Raw genomic sequence first — 17,958 nt, 5'->3', positions numbered from 1 at the left:
CCAGGCTCAGGGTAGACTCAGCCTTCCATCCTTCCGAGGTGGGTAAAATGGGGACCCAGCTTGTTGGGGGCAATATGCTGACTCTGTAAACTGCTTAGAGAAGGCTGTAAAGCACTGTAAAGTGGTATAGAAGTCTAAGTGCTATTGCTATATGAGTAAGGACTTGCTTTGCTTTCACCGTTCTTTCTGAGCAAATCTGTTGAAGACTTTGTGGTGCACTACAAACTGATGCAGGATCATTTTGTAGTACTCTGTATGAATTGCAGGATCTAATGCCACCATAGAGGACAGAGGAGATGGCCTTGCGGGGCAGGAGGAAGATAAAAATGGGCCTGAGCAGCAGGTCAAGAAAGTAACAAGCCCCTCCTGAGTTAACACAAAGATAAAGGGAGGGAGGGGTAAGACTCTGCCACAATAGCTGTTACAATCAAAGTAGTCCTGATCCTCACGCCATTGGTCTCCTGCTCTGGTCTACCATGAATGGCTGGCATCAATGTTTGAATTAACCAGTGGAACAGCTTGCCTTCAGAAATCGTGGGTGATTCATCACTGGAAGGTTTTAAGAAGAGACTGGACAGGTGGCACACAGAGCCATATTTGCTGGCACGGCAGCCCTCGGCAGCCTTCAGCTCTGGCATGCATGCGCATTGGCCAACTGATTTTCGGCCTCCCGGAGGGCCAAGGAAGCCGTTTTTGCCCTCCCCAGGCTTCAGGAAAGCTTCTGGAGCCTGGGGAGGGTGAAAATCCCCTCCTCAGGGGTTGGTTGCCCATGTGTGGTGATAGGTTGCTTGTGCATGCGCAGGCATAGGAGGTGGAGGGGGGTCACTCACGCATTCACAGGTGGGTGGGTACGCGCATGCGATAGCATGCACACACACAATTTTGGCACCCCTTTAGAAAAAGGTTAGCCATAACTGGTATAGGTTCTCCTGCTTGAGCAGGGGGCTGGACTAGAAGACCTCCAATGTCCCTTCCAGCTCCATTCTATTCTAATCCCATATGCCAACTATGAGGCGTTATATTTAATTTATAACCTTCCAAGGAATGCAGTGTGATCTTTGACGATTAAAACTGAATATAACTTCAGTTGTGTCTGGAGCAGAGAGAGAATAACTCTAGAACTGTAAGTTAGTCTGAGTGTTTTCTCTTAATTTAGTTCCTCAGTTGTTTTGGGGAGTTTTGCATGACAAGGAAGGCTGGTTTTTTTTTTAGACATCGCACATTGATTTTGGATTCAAGTCAATGGATGCTGATAATTAGATGCTTCCTACCGATGCAAAGAGGCTATCAAACAGATAATACTTAGGGTCCGTGACAGCTCCTGGCTTGCTTTCTGACTTAACAATAATTACAAATTAATATCTTCCTTTGGAAGCAAGGGCTAAATGGAATAAGTCAAAATAGGGACCAGTGCCTGTCTAAGCAGGAATTGCTGTGATTAATTGATTAATTCTTTCATTAATTGTGTTCCCAAAATGTGAACCCTAATCAGGCTTTAATTGGATACCTGTCTCCTGTGAGCTGGAGGGGCAGTGCTTTGATTTTAAAAAGAGATTAAATCCAAACTGAGGGGGAAATCTTGGCTAATACTCACTTTCAAAGGATTAAGTAGCCTGCGTTTTCAATCGTGCACGGCTGCTACCCTAATGCAATGTATAAAGCCCATCCCTAACTCCGTCTAATTTTGAGAAATGCTTTATATTACTGGGATTGAATGACTGTCTGTTATAAATCTCATGCAGTCCCCTATCTTCCATGGGTTCGCTGCTGGTTTTTAATCCCAAACTGATAGATTTCCAGTACTGTATGAAACTGTATGAATGGCCATCAGATTAAAGTAATAAAACCCCTATAATGTCTATTACAATCTCATCTAGTCTCTTGAGCACTATTGGATAGGAAATCTGGAAATAATAGTCTGATTCCCAATATATTTGGTTTGGAAATGGCAAAATAGAAGTTTCCTGCTTCTTATAACTGTTTTATTTTTCATATTTTTAAATAGAAAGAGTTATTTTAAAACATCTCTATTGAATTTACTAGTACAAATGGGCTTTAAGTTCATGTTTCTAAAATATTTTATAAGAATCAACACACTATTTTCTTCCGTGCACTGAACCAATCAAACATGATGGCTAAATTTGCCAATTGCACTTAACTATAATATGGTTTATTTGAGTTTGGTTATAACGTGAGGACTCAGCAAGTATAATTTGTAAAATAAGTTAAGAAAATGTGTAAACCCAGACAGCTAGAATTGAATTTCTGGATTTCTCCTATCCGCTAAGACACAACCTCCAGTCTGTTGCTTTTTCACTTAATCGTTTTACAACATGATGTGCTGAGATGCTTCGTTATTAAAAAGTCAGTTCTTACCAGGTGGCAGCATCTGAGCAAACTTCCTTAGATTTGCAAGCAAAACAGGGTTGGGCTGGTTGGTACCTAGATGAGAAATCACTCAGGATTTCTAGAACTGCAGACGAGCCTAGGAATTTGAATAACATCCCACAAAATGACAATGGTAAATTTAACCAGCATGTTGGATTGGCTCAATATACCAAAGGGAAAATAACAATAACAACAAACAACAACAATAATAATAAACAAACAGAGGGCTTTATTTTGGCAGCTCAAGAACAAGCCTTAGCCACAAACTGCATGAAGGCAAAAATTCAACAGCAAATGTCACCTCTGTAATGAGAAAGACGAGACAGTTGACCACTTGATCAGTGGGTGCAGCACAATTTCACAAACTGACTACCTACAACGCCATGACCGCGTTGCTAAGATCATTCACTGGAAATTGTGCCAAAAGTTTGGATTTGAGTAAAGCAAAAAACCACTGGGAACATCAGGTTCAGAAGGTTTTAGAGAATGAGAAAGTCAAGATCTTGTGGGACTTCAGAATTCAGACTGAGAGGCACTTGGCCCACAACACACCTGACATAACAATAGTTGAAAAGAAAAAAGTATGGTTCATTGACATTGCAATACCTGGAGATGCACCAATTGAAGATAAACAGCAAGAAAAAATCACAAAATACCGTGACTTGCAAATTGAAGTTGAGCGACTGTGGAAAAAGAAATCGTGTGTTGTCCTAATTGTAATTGGGGTCCTTGGAGCAATACCCAAAGGGCTACCTCGCTGTTTGGAAATTTTAAATTTATCAGACTTGAACATTCTGATTCTACAAAAAAATACCCTACTTGGAACAGCTTATATCCTTTGACGTTACCTTAACAGTTCTTAGGTCCTTGGTTAGGACTCGAGCTGTTGAGCTACCAACCAGCCCCAAAGGCTGTGAATCTCACCAAAGATTAACCAAATAATAATGATGATGATGATGATGATGATGATGATGATGATGATGATGAAGAAGAAGAAGAAGACTACATTGATCTATCTAATTGATGTTACAAGACATCCAGCTCAATTTAAAGGAGTCCAGAGGTGGTATTCAGCAGGTTTTGACCAATTCTGGAGAACCAGTAGCGAAAATATTGAGTAATTCAAAGAACCGGTAAATACCTCTGACTGTCCCCACCCCCATCTATTCTCTGACTCCTGAGTCCCAGATGATTGGGAGGAAATGGGGATTTTGCAGCAACCTTCCCCTGGAGTGGAGAGGAAATGGAGATTTTATAGTATCCTTCCCCTGCCACGCCCACCAAGCCACGCCCACAGAAACGGTGGTAAAAATGTTTGAATCCCACCACTGAGGAGACTCGATTGTTTATTTATTTAAAGAGCTTTTTACAACTTTTTTTTAATAAAGATTTTTTTTATTTTTGAATAAACACAGACAAAACACACACACAAAAACCACAAAATCATATTTCATTACAAATTGTAGAAAGTGTGTCAATTGGTTGCAAAAACTTCTGTGCATCCATTCCACAGTCATCACCTACAATTCATATCAAATCATATATTTTAAATTAAATATATTTATATATATATTACTATCATCATACCTCAACCTTCATTTGACTATAATTGTTTTTACGTCCTTTTATATAAAATATTCCAGATTTAAATTAAAACCACACAATGGCATTCCATTAGCTCTTCCCAATATCATCCAGTAACATTACTTTTAAAGAGATCCCTAAGTTAAATCCACATTGATGTCTTTTTTTAATGCTTTTTATTATATCTGCTTTTCCCAAGACGGTTTTGAACTTTTTCTCTTTGAATCGTTGCACTTCTCCCCAGATATTGCATTTTTCAGCCCCTGTCAAAATATTCAGTTTGTTACAGATACTCCCCAGACCCAATTATCAGAAGGAAAATCTATGAATGTGCAGAAATGGATAGACTGTCTATGGAAATGAAGGAGAGGGAAGAAACCGAGTACTATCAAATTTGGAATAGATGGTATTCCTGGCTTGAGAGTAAACATAAAAATTAAGGTACAAATGGTAAAAGTATAATATATAGAGGTATTTAAATATAACTTAAGATAATGATATAGAGATATAATTTTTTTGTAAATAAGATTGTTACAAAAGATATGGATACCGATATGGAAAAGCTGTTATACGTGTAAATTTGTGTTTTGTCTTTTAAATGTTAGAAAATTCAATAAATACCATATTTTTCGGAGTATAAGACACACCCTTTTCCCTCAAAAAAGAGGGTGAAAATCTGGGTGTGTCTTATACACTGAATACAGCATTTTTGGCCTCCTGAAACCCCGCCCCCTTCACCAAAATAGCCATGTAAAGCCTTTAGGAGGCTTCCAGAAATGAGTGAAAAACTGAGGGTTTTTTGCTTGTTTTTGCCCCCCTCAGCTCCCAGGAGCACTCTATAAGCCGCTATGCACGCCCTTTTTGACAAAAAGGGCCTGTTTTAGCAAAAAATGGGCTGTTTTTTGCTTGTTTTTGCCCCTTCCACCTCCCAGAGGCACTCTACAAGCTTCTTAAAGGCTATGCATGCCCTTTTTTTGACAAAAATGGGCCCATTTTCGCAAAAGACGGGCTGTTTTTTGGAGGTCTGCAGAGTGCAAAAACTTTTTTAAAAAATTTGCCACTTCAAAATCTTGGTGCGTCTTATACTCCGATGCGTCTTATGCTCTGAAAAATGTGGTACTATTTTTTTAAAATGTTCAGTTTGTTAGTTTGTTTAGAGTCAGAAGCCTGCCCAACTTCAAAATGACTGAAAAGAGACCAGTTGCATGCCTGGATGAAATCCAAGAGGCTACCCCAGGAGTAAGAGCAAAGTCGTATATTTAAAGACCCACAGAATCCTTATAGTGTAGCCGCCATGTGACTCTCATGCATTGTACATTGTGTAGATTTTGGAGCCAGATTTCCCATCCCGGTTCTTAGTATGCCATTTGTTTCTTTTCAAATCCAGTAGTTTCTTTGTAGAGACCCAAGTGAAGCCCAGTGTGCACTTAGTAGAAATATATGATTGAACATTAGCTTTCTGAGTGGCATGTATTTATCTTTTGTCCTTTTCTATTCCATTTTGGGGTAATGTGGGTTATTATTTTCAGATGGGTTCCCCCCCACCCACCCCCAAGGCTTCTGGATGGCTGGCTAATTTAAGGCTACCTGCTTAGTCAATAATAACAGAGGACCAACACAGTAGTAAAGTTATAAATCTCTGGTTGCTTCCTAATTTGCAGAGTTTAAAATGTTGAGTAGTGATAGATCCGTGGCTGAAGGGTGCCATTCTTCCAATATCCCAGCCCAAGCTGAAATAGTTATTTTAAATCGCTCTAGGAAATGCAATTTGGGACATTTCAGCTGCAATTTGCTAGCCTCTGTTATGATATGAATTATAGCTGCATGGAATACATTAGGAATACATTTTTCCCTTAAATTGCCAAAGGCTAGTCTCTGAGAGAATAGCAACTTCATCAGCATAAAGAAGGGTGGAAAAATGTTAATAATAACATTGGAGGGTGAAACGTTCTTTCAGATACAGCTTTTATAATGGAATTGATGTAGAAATTAGATTGAAATGGGATGAGACTATATCCTCGCTTGTCACTTTTTAAGGTAGGAATTGAAGCAGGATGACCACCAAAGCTCCTGGGAATTTAGTCTCTGCTTGAAAAGTTAGCCATGGAAGGATGGTTTGTCATTCACAAGAGTAAGCATGTCAAGAGAGAAAGGAAGTTTAAGGATGGATGTCTTCATGAAGATCTACTGGGTTTATTTTCTTAAATTTGATGGTCTATCAAATAGGTTGGGATGTATCTATCCTGCTGCTAACGATTTGTCTGTCTCTCTGTTATTTTTCCATACTTAACAGCATGAACATTTTTCAGGCATGGCATGCTCTAATATTTGCTACCGGTTTGCAACGGGGAGCATGCATGTGTGTGCACTTGCTTTGCTCGTGTGCAGTGTTTCTGTGCATGCACAGAACCTTCTGCGCATGCGCAGAGCATCTGTGAGGACATCTGGGAGGAGCCTCCCGCTGGGGCGAACTGGCAGAATGCCACCTCTGCTACTGCTGTTGTGCAGGTTGGATTTGGGTTTCAAACTTTACCTGGCTATAGAGCAGATCAATAGGTGTGATTAAACAAAATGTGAAATTCAAGAGCAAGAGGCAAACCATGCACTCGTTTATCTATACCGAATTCATCATTTTTCTTAATAATTTATATGATTATATAAATAATAATAGTTGAAGTAATATGGGAATTAAATTTGTTTTCCTTGTGATCTGGGTTCTTGGATGAACTAGGAAATGGCTATGTGCAACACAAGCTCATTCTTTAAATGAAACCAGGTGATGTGTCACTAGGTAAGTCTTGGCAGTATTATTTATGTATTATTTTCTACTTTTTCCTCCAGTTTAGGTGGGCATATATTTCGTCTTGGGTTGTCTCTTCGGGTGAGTTGAGTGAGAATATGAACAGTTAGCATCTATGTGTGTGTGTGTGTATGTGTGTATTTACACACCCACACCCTCACACACATCAGAGTTTCCCAATATTTCTGGCTTTGGGGATTGGTGGGGGATGGGCAGAGGGGATAGCTCTTTGTGGGCAGCCGGCAAGTGTGGGTGTGCATACGCAACTCCATTTGTGCGAGTGGTGTGCATGTGCACTTGCCTCTCATGCAAATGGAACACAGATGCTCACCCATTTCTTGCACAAGTGAGGATGTACGTCATGAGTGGGTTCCGGCTTCTGTTACTGCCGGTTCGGTCAGGGACATGCTTTGCACATGCTTGATGCATGCTATGTGTGCATGCGCAGTAGTAAAAAATGCTTCTGTGCATGCGCAGAAGCAAAATATAAGATGGCACCTCCAATAGAACCGGTTCGGGTGCATGACCGGCTGAGTTACTGAATTACTGAGTTACCGTTTCCATGGCTCAGTTGCAATCCCTCCATGGTCCACTAGGGGTCCACGGCCCACAGGTTGGGGACCCCTGCTATACACAGAAGCTTCTTGACTCCCTAAGCAAATTGCAACAGTTTGGAGTTTTTTGCCTGAAAATGTTCTCTTCTTAAAAGCCTAAGAGGCAACACCCTCTATTTTGAGCTTCCTTCAATGTCTGTGGGCTCGTGTTTAGGAGATGCTAAGGGGCTGCTGGAATTCAATTACAGCTTGTCTGTATTATTTATATGGATTTCTACATCATCCCTGCTGACAGGATCATTGTTCAACCTTAATTTAATAGCTTCATTGTTTAATAGTAGTAATGAGCACCAGTCTGATTTTGAACCTTACACTTTAAATGTCAGCGTTTTCTCTTTATGAAAGACTCAGAAAGTGTAAGGATTAGGAAGGCTAACAGCCAACAGGACTCTTGATGTTGTGTCAGTAGCTTTCAGTTTCTCAAGGCAGAATTTCAAGGAACCAGCACAGGGGTAGGCTTTTAGCAAGGGGTTCTCTGCCCAGTTGCTGGGTGGGCGTGGCCTAGTTAGCCTCCTGCACCATGGTAGGTGAAGTAGACCGAGGAAGAACGAGGCAGGAGGCTCCTGAGGTAAGTTAACAGCGCTTTATTAGAACAGACTGAACAATAGACAGGCTAGCAGTAGATCGGGACTCCGCCCTGCTTGACAGCTATTTATACAGAGCTGTCAAGCAGGGAGGCCAATAGGCGCACGTCTGACAGCCCGCACTCAGCCATGCCGCGCCTTAGCCAATCAGGCGCGGCCTGGTTGTTGCTGGCTGTCAGTCGTAGCCTTGAGGACTAAAACAGTAGGAGGGGCATTTTTGCCCTCCCTGCACTCTGGGGTTTTTTCTTGAATCTCAGGGAGGGTGAAAACAGCCTCCCCAGGCTCCAGAAACCCCCTGGAGGCCAGAAACAGGCCCATTTCTGGCCTTCCCAAACTTCAGGTAGCCTGTTTTTTGCCCTCCCCAAGCCTCCATGTGTGCCTTTCACTTACCTCCATCCAAAACGGGCCCCCTGGTGGACTCCGGGGTGGGGTAGGGAGGGGTGGGCGGGGCCAGCCAGGAGTGGGATTTTGGGATTCTCCGAACTGCACAGAATCTTACCTAGAGGTTCTCTTGAACCCCTGCAAATCCCCATCAGCCCACCACTGAATCAGCAGAACTGGGACAGATTACATGAATGAATGTTTGGAGTAGAAAATTATTAATTATTGTAGAAAATCATGGGGAAGTTTGAATTCAGCATTTTTGGGCTCAAAAAAATCCCATCCCGTGCATCCTGTTTTTTGCAAAAATGGACACGCAGAGGGTTTGGGAGGCCTGCAAAGTGTGCCTGGGGGCTGGGGAGGGCAAAAGAAGTGAAAACCGGGGTGTTTTTGCCCCCCTCAGGCCCCCAGGAGCACTCTGCAGGGCTCCCACACCTTCTGCATGCCCTGTTTTTTTGTGAAAAAACTGGCCCATTTTCACAAAAAAGGGCCATTTTTCTCATTTTTTTGCCTCCCCCACCCCAGGAGCACTCTACAGGCCTCCAAAACTCTCTGCATACCCTGTTTTTCACAAAGGAGGCCTGTGGAGTGATCCTGGGGGCTGAGGAGGGCAATTTTTTTTAAAAAAAATTACCTCTTCAAAATCTTGGTGCGTCTTATACTCCAGTGGGTCTTATAGTCTGAAAAATATGGTAGTTTGGAGAAGCAGTAAATACCACCACTGACTGGTCACGCCCCCATCTATTCTCTGCCTCTCGATTCCCAGCTGATTGGGAGGGAATGGAGATTTTACAGTATCCTTCCCCTGGAATGGGGACGGAATGGAGATCCTTCCCCTGCTATGCCCACCAAGCCATGCCCACCAAGTCACGCCCACAGAACCGGTAGTAAAATATTTTGAATCCCACCACTGCCGCAAGGGATTATGGGATTGTTAGAAGAGGATATGTAGATGGAGTCATATCATTCGTGACCTGGGTGACTGAGACTCTGCTTAGACATTTAACTCCCAAGTAATTACGAATAAAACGGCAGCCTTGAAATTATATTGGCATGGCATTTTCTATGCTAATGAAGAATTTTACTGTGTGGTCCTTGGTGCTAATGAATATTTGTTTTTATTAGTCTCAACATTTACTGCATTTAAAGCGGTCCCTTTTCCAGGTAGTACCTGTTTCTTGGCTGAGTGGTTTGCAAAAACATAGTTAAAAATGTTGACCACAGTAAATCACCAAATGGAGCCTGGCACTCTGCCAGTGATTTTGGGACTTGACTCAAATTTCCCTTCATTTTTAAGCTTCGTTGTTGGGTGCAATAACAGCATTAATCACTAGATGACACTGCAGCACACATAATATCCCAGAGCTCTTTTGCAGCTTAATGTTTTGTGACAAATAATAAAAAGTATGAAGATTAACATTCCAAATGGTTAGCATACCAGAATGGAATAATAAAAACAGAATATTACAAAGAATATTGAGGTGAAAAAATAACATGCTATTATTTCAGGGTTCTGGTTTTCCCTGTGATGGGCTGTGTAGAATTTTATAATGAGGGCAAAGTTCACTACTGATTATTGCTAGGGAAAGTTTATGCGGAAAGTTATTTTTTTCCCTTTTATCTTTTGAATCTGCTGCATTGAGCAGACTTAGCCCCCAAGGGAAAAAAGTGTATTGTTCTGTTTCTGCTTGGTAGCGCACAAACAAAATGCATCTCAAAACTGTGCCATTTCTAAGCCAGCAGTGCAAAACTATAGAAAGGATGAGCATCCTGAGCTTCTGATGGCATGGTGGTCATATTTCTACTGTAAATGTGCTCTTAAGTGGAGCAATGTGAAAATCGCATGTATTGGAACACAGGGGTAAAAATGTAGAACTTATTTTCCTGAACTGTCCTGTCTCTTCTTTTTGAGAGACTGTCCTGTTGATAGAATAGAATAACAGAGTGGGAAGGGACCTTGGAGGTCTTCTAGTCCAACCCTCTTCTTAGGCAGGAAACCCTACATCACTTCATACAAATGAATATCCAACATCTTCTTTAAAACTTCCAGTGTTGAAGCATTTCAAACTTCTGGAGGCATGTTTTTCCATTGATTAATTGTTCTAACTGTCAGGAAATTTCTCCTCAGTTTTAAGTTGCTTCTCTCTTTGATTAATTTCCACCTATTGCTTCTTGTCCTGCCCCCAGGTGCTTTGGAGATTAGCTTGACTCCCTCTTCTTTTTGGCAGTCCCTGAAATATTGGAACACTGCTATCATGTCACTCCTAGTCCTTCTTTTCATCAGACTAGACATACCCAGTTCCTGCAACCGTTCTTTATATGTTTTAGCCTCCAGTCCCCTAATCTTTTTTGTTGCTTTTCTCTGCACTCTTTCTAGGGTCTCCACATCTTTTTTACATCGTGGCAAACAAAACTGGATGCAGTCTTCCAAGTGTGACCTTACCAAGTCATTATAAAGTGGTATTAATACTTCACGTGATCTTGATTCTATCCCTCTGTTTAGGCAGCCTAGAATTGTGTTGGCTTTTTTGGCAGCTGCTGCACACGGCTGGCTTATATTTAAATGGTTGTCCACTTGGACTCCAAGATCCCTCTCACAGTTACTACTATTGAGCAAGGTGCCATCTGTACTGTACTTGTGCATTTCGTTTTTCTTGCCTAAATGTAGAACCTTTAACCATTGAATTGTTTGCTGTTCTTCAAAATTTGGGCTTACAAGTTTTAATGTCACTAATAAGCACTTTTAAATTCTTGGGAGTGCTTATTAGTCAAGATCTCACCTGGGAAAACAACACATCCCTGGTTATTGGCAAGGCCCAACAGAGACTTCATTTCCTTAGAGACCTGTGGAAAAATCAGGTGGAACAATGGCTGATGACCTCTTTCTATCGGTCTGCAATAGAAAGTGTCCTCACATACTGCATTACAGTATGGTACGCTGTTTTAACTGCTGCGGACAGGAAGGCACTACAGAGAATGATAAATTCAGCACACGAAACCATTGGTTGCTCCCTAACACTTCTGGATGACATCGCTAGGTCTCGCTGCTTTAGCAGAGTAAGGAAAATACTCAGAGATGATTCACACTCTGGTCAGTGTCTCTTCTCACTTCTACCATCGGGCAGAAGAACATCAAATAATAGCCAGCCGAACAAATAGGTTTAAAAATAGTTTCTACCCTTGGGCAGTCAGACTCTTAAACGCAACCACAATCCATTCACACGTGGAATCGTATGACTAGCTTTTCTCCCTCTCTTAATTACTTGCATAGGGATTATTCTTTATACTATTTATGTTGTTTGTATTTGTTGTCATTGATTGCACCAGTGAGGCTAAAACAAATTTTGTTGTACACATGATGTACAATGACAATAAAGGCTATACTATACTATACTATGCTATTGCTATTGCTATTGCTATTGCTATTGCTATTGCTATTGCTATTGCTATTGCTAATACTAATACTAATACTAATACTAATACTAATACTAATACTAATACTAATACTATACTAATACTATACTATATTAATACTATGCTATGCTATACTATACTATGTGTTTTCTATTCCTGTAGTTCAGTAGACTCCAACACAGAGCTTCCAATTCTCTGTAACTGATGCAGATACATCAATCTTCTCTCCTCCACCCCCTTCCCAAGTACTCATGCTCTACTTACCTCTGTTCCAACCTCTCCATCAATCACAGCAGTCTCTCCTGAGTATTTTACTTTAGGTCTCAGATCTGACTTGCTGAACAAGTCTCTCTGCACCATCCTGTTCTCTCTTTTCTATCTGTTGTTTCCCCACTATTCAGAGACATAGCAATATTCAACCAATGCCCATCAATCTGTCTAATAGGTTTTAAAGGGCATTTACGCTCAGTGGCTAACAGTAAATCTTTAGGCAATGATTTCTTTGTGAATCGAGACACTTTAAAAGAATTTTTCTCAGTATTTGTCTGAAACGATTGCCCGTGGTTGCGAAATATTAAATTAGAGGCTTTGGGGACAACTGACTTGGCTGCTTGGGGCAAACAATCTACAACCGCTTCTATTCACGAAAAACTTTAGATAAACCATATAATTTGACTTCAATTTATTTTACTTTTCTTTCTTTTTAATCACAATTAGCTGAAAGTAACCTGTTGTTTTCACAACCAGAAGTTGTGAATGCTCCAACACTGGATGTTTTAAAGAAGATATTGGATACCCATTTGTCTGAAGTGGTGTAGGGTTTCCTGCCTAAGCAGGGGGTTGGACTAGAAGACCTCCAAGGTCTCTTCCAACTCTGTTATTCTAGGTTTTGCTACCATGAAGACAGCCACATTGCTCATATTGAATTTGAATTTGTGTTTATTTGTATGCCACCCTTTTCCCTGGGGGGACTCAGGGTGGCTCACAATCAAAAGGAAGGGCGGAAACAGACTTTTACATATAGACAGTACATAATTAAAACGCAACATTCATACCATTCGGGCGGGTCACAATCTTTAGCCCCAGGCCTGACGGGATAGCCAGATTCTAAGGGCTGTGCGGAAGGTCTGGAGGGTGGTGAGGGTACGAAGCTCCACGGGGAGATCGTTCCATTGGGTCGGGGCTACCACCGAGAAGGCTCTCCTCCGCGTGGTGGCCAGTCGGCATTGGCCAGCAGATGGAACTCGGAGGAGGCCTAAATGATGAGATCTAATGGGTCGTGTGGAGGTGATCGGCAGTAGGCGGTCTCTCAAGTACCCAGATCCACTACCATGAAGGGCTTTATAGGTGGCAAGTAGCACCTTGAAGCGTATCCGGAGATCGACAGGTAGCCAGCGCAGCTCGCAGAGGATAGGTGTTACGTGGGTGAAGCGAGGTACACCCACAATTGCGCGCGCGGCTGCATTCTGGACTAGCTGAAGTCGCCGAATACTCCTCTCTTCTCTATCTACCAAGACCCTGTGTATTTTGCTTCAAGTTTTTAGTTATTGAAGTGTAACAACTTTTCCTTTTCTTTATTCCATTGTTTCCACAGATTTTTTTTGTCTCAGAACCTTTATAGCTGCCAATTCCCAGCAAAAACTGATTCTTTTAGCCTGATACCTGTCCCTCTCATGCCCATGCTTCAGTGCCAAGCTATCACATATTAGTCCTTTTTTAATTTTGCTTTTCTTTTTGTTTTGAGATTGAGATTTATTAGATTTATATGCCGCCCTTCTCCCAAGGACTCAGGGCGGCGTACAACAATTAAAAGAAACACATGATATAAAAGTTTAAAAAAATTAAATGGAATATCCCAAACCCAATTAAAATTGACAATACATTTTTTTTAAAAAAAATTTCGAATTAAAATTAACAGTGATCAATACTGTATTTTGTTTTGTTCAGGCCCGGCTGGCTTGCTGGAAAAGCCAACTTTTTAGGGCGCGTCGGAAGGACCAGAGGTCGGGGATTATACGAAGCTCCGGGGGCAGCTCATTCCAGAGGGAAGGCGCTCCCACAGAGAAGGCTCTCCCCCTGGGGGTCACTAGCTGACACTGTCTGGCCGACGGCACCCTGAGGAGGCCAACTCTGTGGGATCGCACTGGACGATGGGAGGCTACCGGTGGCAGTAGATGATCTCGCAGGTACCCTGGGCCTAAGCCATGGAGCACTTTAAAGGTCATAATTAGTACCTTGAATCGGACCCGGAAGACAACTGGCAACCAGTTTTGATACCATTTAGCTCAAGGAAGAGTATGGAGGAATTTAAAAGCATGTTTTGTGTTGGAGAAGATTGTGGGAAATCTTGTCCAATATAAAAACAATTGATGAATTGCAGATTTCAGAGTAAGTTTAATTGCTTTGGAAAAATACTCATGTATAGGAAGAAATCTTTTCTGTTGGCATCCATGGGTTCTTCAGTGCTACTTTACCTTGACCCCTGGAAAATCAGTATGTCTGCGCCTCCCCTATAAAAGGAAAGGTAAAGACTTTAACAGATTAACAGAGTTGGAAGGGATCTTGTAGGTCATCTAGTCTACACTCCCCCCCCCCCAAGCAGGAGGCCCTACACCAATGGCAGTCCAATCTCTTCTCGAAAGCCTCCAATGATGAAGCTCCCACAACTTCCAAAGGCAAGCTGTTCCTTTGGCTGATTGTTCTCACTGTCAGAAAATTTCTTTTATTTCTAGGTTGAATCTCTGCTTGATCAGTTTCCATCCATTATTCCTTGTCTGGCCTTCCTTGATCAAGACTGAATTCCTAGTGACTGGCTATATTGATGTAGTTTTCTAAGGGAAATTGTTTTTGTCACTTGAGTTCCTAATTTCTGGGACCTATTAAGGTAGTCTGACCCTACTGGCCCTATGTACAGTATACAGGTCCTCAATCTGCCTTCCACTGAGAACCTGTACACTGCAGGAGTCAAAAAGAGGACTGTGAAAATACCTACAGACCCCTCACATCCTGGACATAAATTGTTTCAACTTCTACCCTCAAAACGACGCTATAGGGCACTGCACACCAGAACAACTAGACCCAAAGACAGTTTTTCCCCCAAATGCCATCACTCTGCTAAACAACTAATTCCCACAACACTGTCGAACTATTTACTAAGACTGTATTACTATTACTCTTCTCTTCCTTCCTAGTATCTATCTCTTCCCACTTATGATTATAACCATCTGGGTGGCATCTTTCAATTTATATTGTTTTATTTGTTACTAGCTTATTAGTAATCTTGACTATCATTAAGTGTTGTATCTTTTTATTCTCCTTATGTACACTGATAGCATCTAAACCAAAGACAAATTCCTTGTGTGTCCAATCACACTTGGCACATAAAAAATTCTATAAAGAATTCTATTCTATTCTATTCTATTCTATTCTATTCTACTCTACTCTACTCTACTCTACTCTACTTTATTCTACTCTACTCTACTCTACTCTACTCTACTCTACTCTACTCTACTCTACTCTACTCTACTCTACTCTATTGATCAAGACTGAATTTCTAATGACTGACTATAATGATGTAGTTTTCTAAGAGAAATTGTTTTTGTCACTTGAGTTCCTAATTTCTGGGACCCATTAAGCTACTCTGACCCTACTTGGCTTTTGGAGATAAGCCAGGGTTAGCTAGATACTACCTTGTGGGGAACCAGTGGAGTTTCAGGAGAAGTAATTGTATGGGGGAAAGCTTTGTTTCTTCCCTTGTAAACATTCTAGTGTTTCTCGGCTGCTTGGTCTTTTATATGCTGCATATACCAATAATCCAAAGAAAAATGTGCCAGCTACCAATGAGTTATATGATGAAATCAGCTGAGCAGCGAGCTGTAGCTTTTGTTTCTGGAAGATAGAGAGATCCCAGTTCATTGCCATAACGACAGCTCCTTTCATGGAATAAGCGCTTATATTAGGACCAAACACACAGACACATCACTCCGGAAAAGCAGATATAATGTACTTAAGCCTTCTGATATTCTTTTCAATAGTACAAAAACTGTTTCAGAAAGAAATGTGATTCAGTTAATATTTTTAAGTCTGACACTTCCATTTCAGGGGCTCTTCTCATGAAGGGCAATTAACAGCATTACTTTTCTTCTCATTGGAATCTGTTTTCTAAAGTGAATTCAACAAGATCCACTTTCAGTGATGAGCGGTGACCTCTTTTAATCACTGCTCTCCACCGATGGGCCTGTCGGGCAATTTAGCTTCAGGTGCATAATCGCAAGTTATTACAGAGATAGAATCACTTTAAGTTTCTAGACAGTGGAAGCCTTCCCAGAATCCATTAGTGCCTGATTGAATTACTCAGATTTGAGCATGGGAAGGTTCTGTAGGCAGCATGTAATCCACGAGAGTAACTAATCATATCATATTGATTTAGACGCTGCTAGAACGGGAAATCTAATTGTGAGATGGTGAAAGCTTCTTGGGGAATCTGGACTAATGACTGTGTTTGTAATCCCATTTGCAGGTGAAAGTTCTGAGCATATCTGTGAAAGAAATGTAGAAAATGACACCCTTTGCTGGACTTTGAAAGCCCAATAAGGAAGAGGAAGTCCCCAAGGTTGTCTGTCTTTTTTTAAAAAATTTTTTTTCATTATTTGCACATAAATATATTGAATACAGCGTGATGTCCTAGCGTTTCACTTGCCACGAAAACCAAAGTGAAAAACAAATAACATATATACTATTTACACAATGCTCACATTGTACAGTTATTTTTGACCATCATATTCATTCTAATTCACCAATGTATATAGTATCTCTTTCCAAGTCCACCTAACCAAATTTTTCTGTATTCCAACTTCCACCTCATGCTTCTAACCATTGGTAGAAACTGTCCCATGTGTCATAATATTCTGTCTCTCCTTTGTCTTTTATTTTTAATGTTAGTCTATCCATTTCTGCACAGACTAATATCTTCCTTATTATCTCCTTCTCTGAAGGGGTGTTTTCACTCTTCCACTGCTGTAGGTACACCATTCTTGCTGCGGTTGTGTAGTATTAAGTATAATGTCTCTATATCATAGCCATTTGGTATAATGCCTAATAGAAGTAATTCTGACTTGAACTCTATACGCTGTCTAACCATATTTTCTAACCACCTATAAATTTGTATCCAAAATCTCCTTGCTTTTTTACAGGTCCACTACATGTGGTAGTATGTGCCTGGAATTTCTTTACATTTCCAACAGTTTGGTGACACCCAGGGATGTCTATCTTAATGAAAATATTATGGTGTGAATTTCAGCAGCTTTATCTTTCTCCTAGTTTTTGTTTTCTTTGGCTGTTTTTGCTTACTTTTGCTGCGGGAAATGATGCTTGACTAATGCAGCAAACACTATGGCAAGATATGTCAACCATCACAAGCTCAGAGAGAGGCAGGCTCCGTTCAGTTCTCTTCCAGCAGGAAGCTATTGAGTATAACTTGTCCTTCACCCTTGCTGGAATTCATGCATCCGTTCCGAATTAGGATGTTGTTCGAAGTGATCTTCTGTCTTCAAGCCTGATGGAGTAGTGGCATTCTTAAGATCCATGCTCTTAGAGGGGGAAAAAAACGCTCAGCACATTTATCTTATGGGGCCAAGGAAGCCAATAGCAGTATTTTGTCCAGATGGCTTTCTTTGTTAGTGTTTTTTTTTCCTCCCGACACAGCAACTGCAAACAAAATAATTTTGCAATGCCCCTTTCATCCTGGCATGTTGAGCAGTTGACCTTGTGTTAGATCTTTGCAACACAATTCTGTATCTATGGCTGTCACGTGACAACTTTGTGTGCTATTTTGCATTTAATGAAAATGTATGGTCCATTTATTGCATGACAATTAGGCTTAATGCCTTTCATCTATTTTCTTTGTAATGTTCTAGTAGTGTACCCTGGGGCTACAGAAATATACATCTACAATACCATGACTCATTTAGTCAACTTTTTTCTTTAAAAAATTATTTTTATTTTTAAATAAACAAAAACAAACAAAAGCATAAAACACACACAATCTTCTTCCATTTCATATAGCGTGTCGTTTGGTTACAAGATTTTGTGCGTCCTTTCCATGGTCACCACTTACAATTATATATTGAATCACAAATTGTTCATTAGATAAACATAAGTACATTATTGTTATATGTCAATTTTTCAACTGTAA

The 17,958-nt window shown here is 40.8% G+C and overlaps 1 long non-coding RNA gene across 1 annotated transcript; it reads left to right on the top strand.

The window, feature by feature from the left end:
* The first annotated feature begins 4,287 nt into the window (after positions 1-4,287).
* Positions 4,288-17,684, top strand: LOC148044171 (uncharacterized). The gene is made up of 3 exons (XR_015697661.1): positions 4,288-4,413; positions 16,285-16,377; positions 16,958-17,684. It is a non-coding gene; the product is annotated as an uncharacterized LOC148044171 (long non-coding RNA).
* Positions 17,685-17,958: the final 274 nt, after the last annotated feature.

This window comes from Thamnophis sirtalis, unplaced genomic scaffold, assembly GCF_051295495.1.
Source record: "Thamnophis sirtalis isolate CommonGarterSnake01/CBP01778 unplaced genomic scaffold, rThaSir2_p1.2 scaffold_9, whole genome shotgun sequence".
NCBI lineage: Eukaryota > Metazoa > Chordata > Lepidosauria > Squamata > Natricidae > Thamnophis > Thamnophis sirtalis.
Note: the sequence above shows the minus strand (reverse complement) of the source record. Positions and strands in the feature narration are given on the sequence as shown.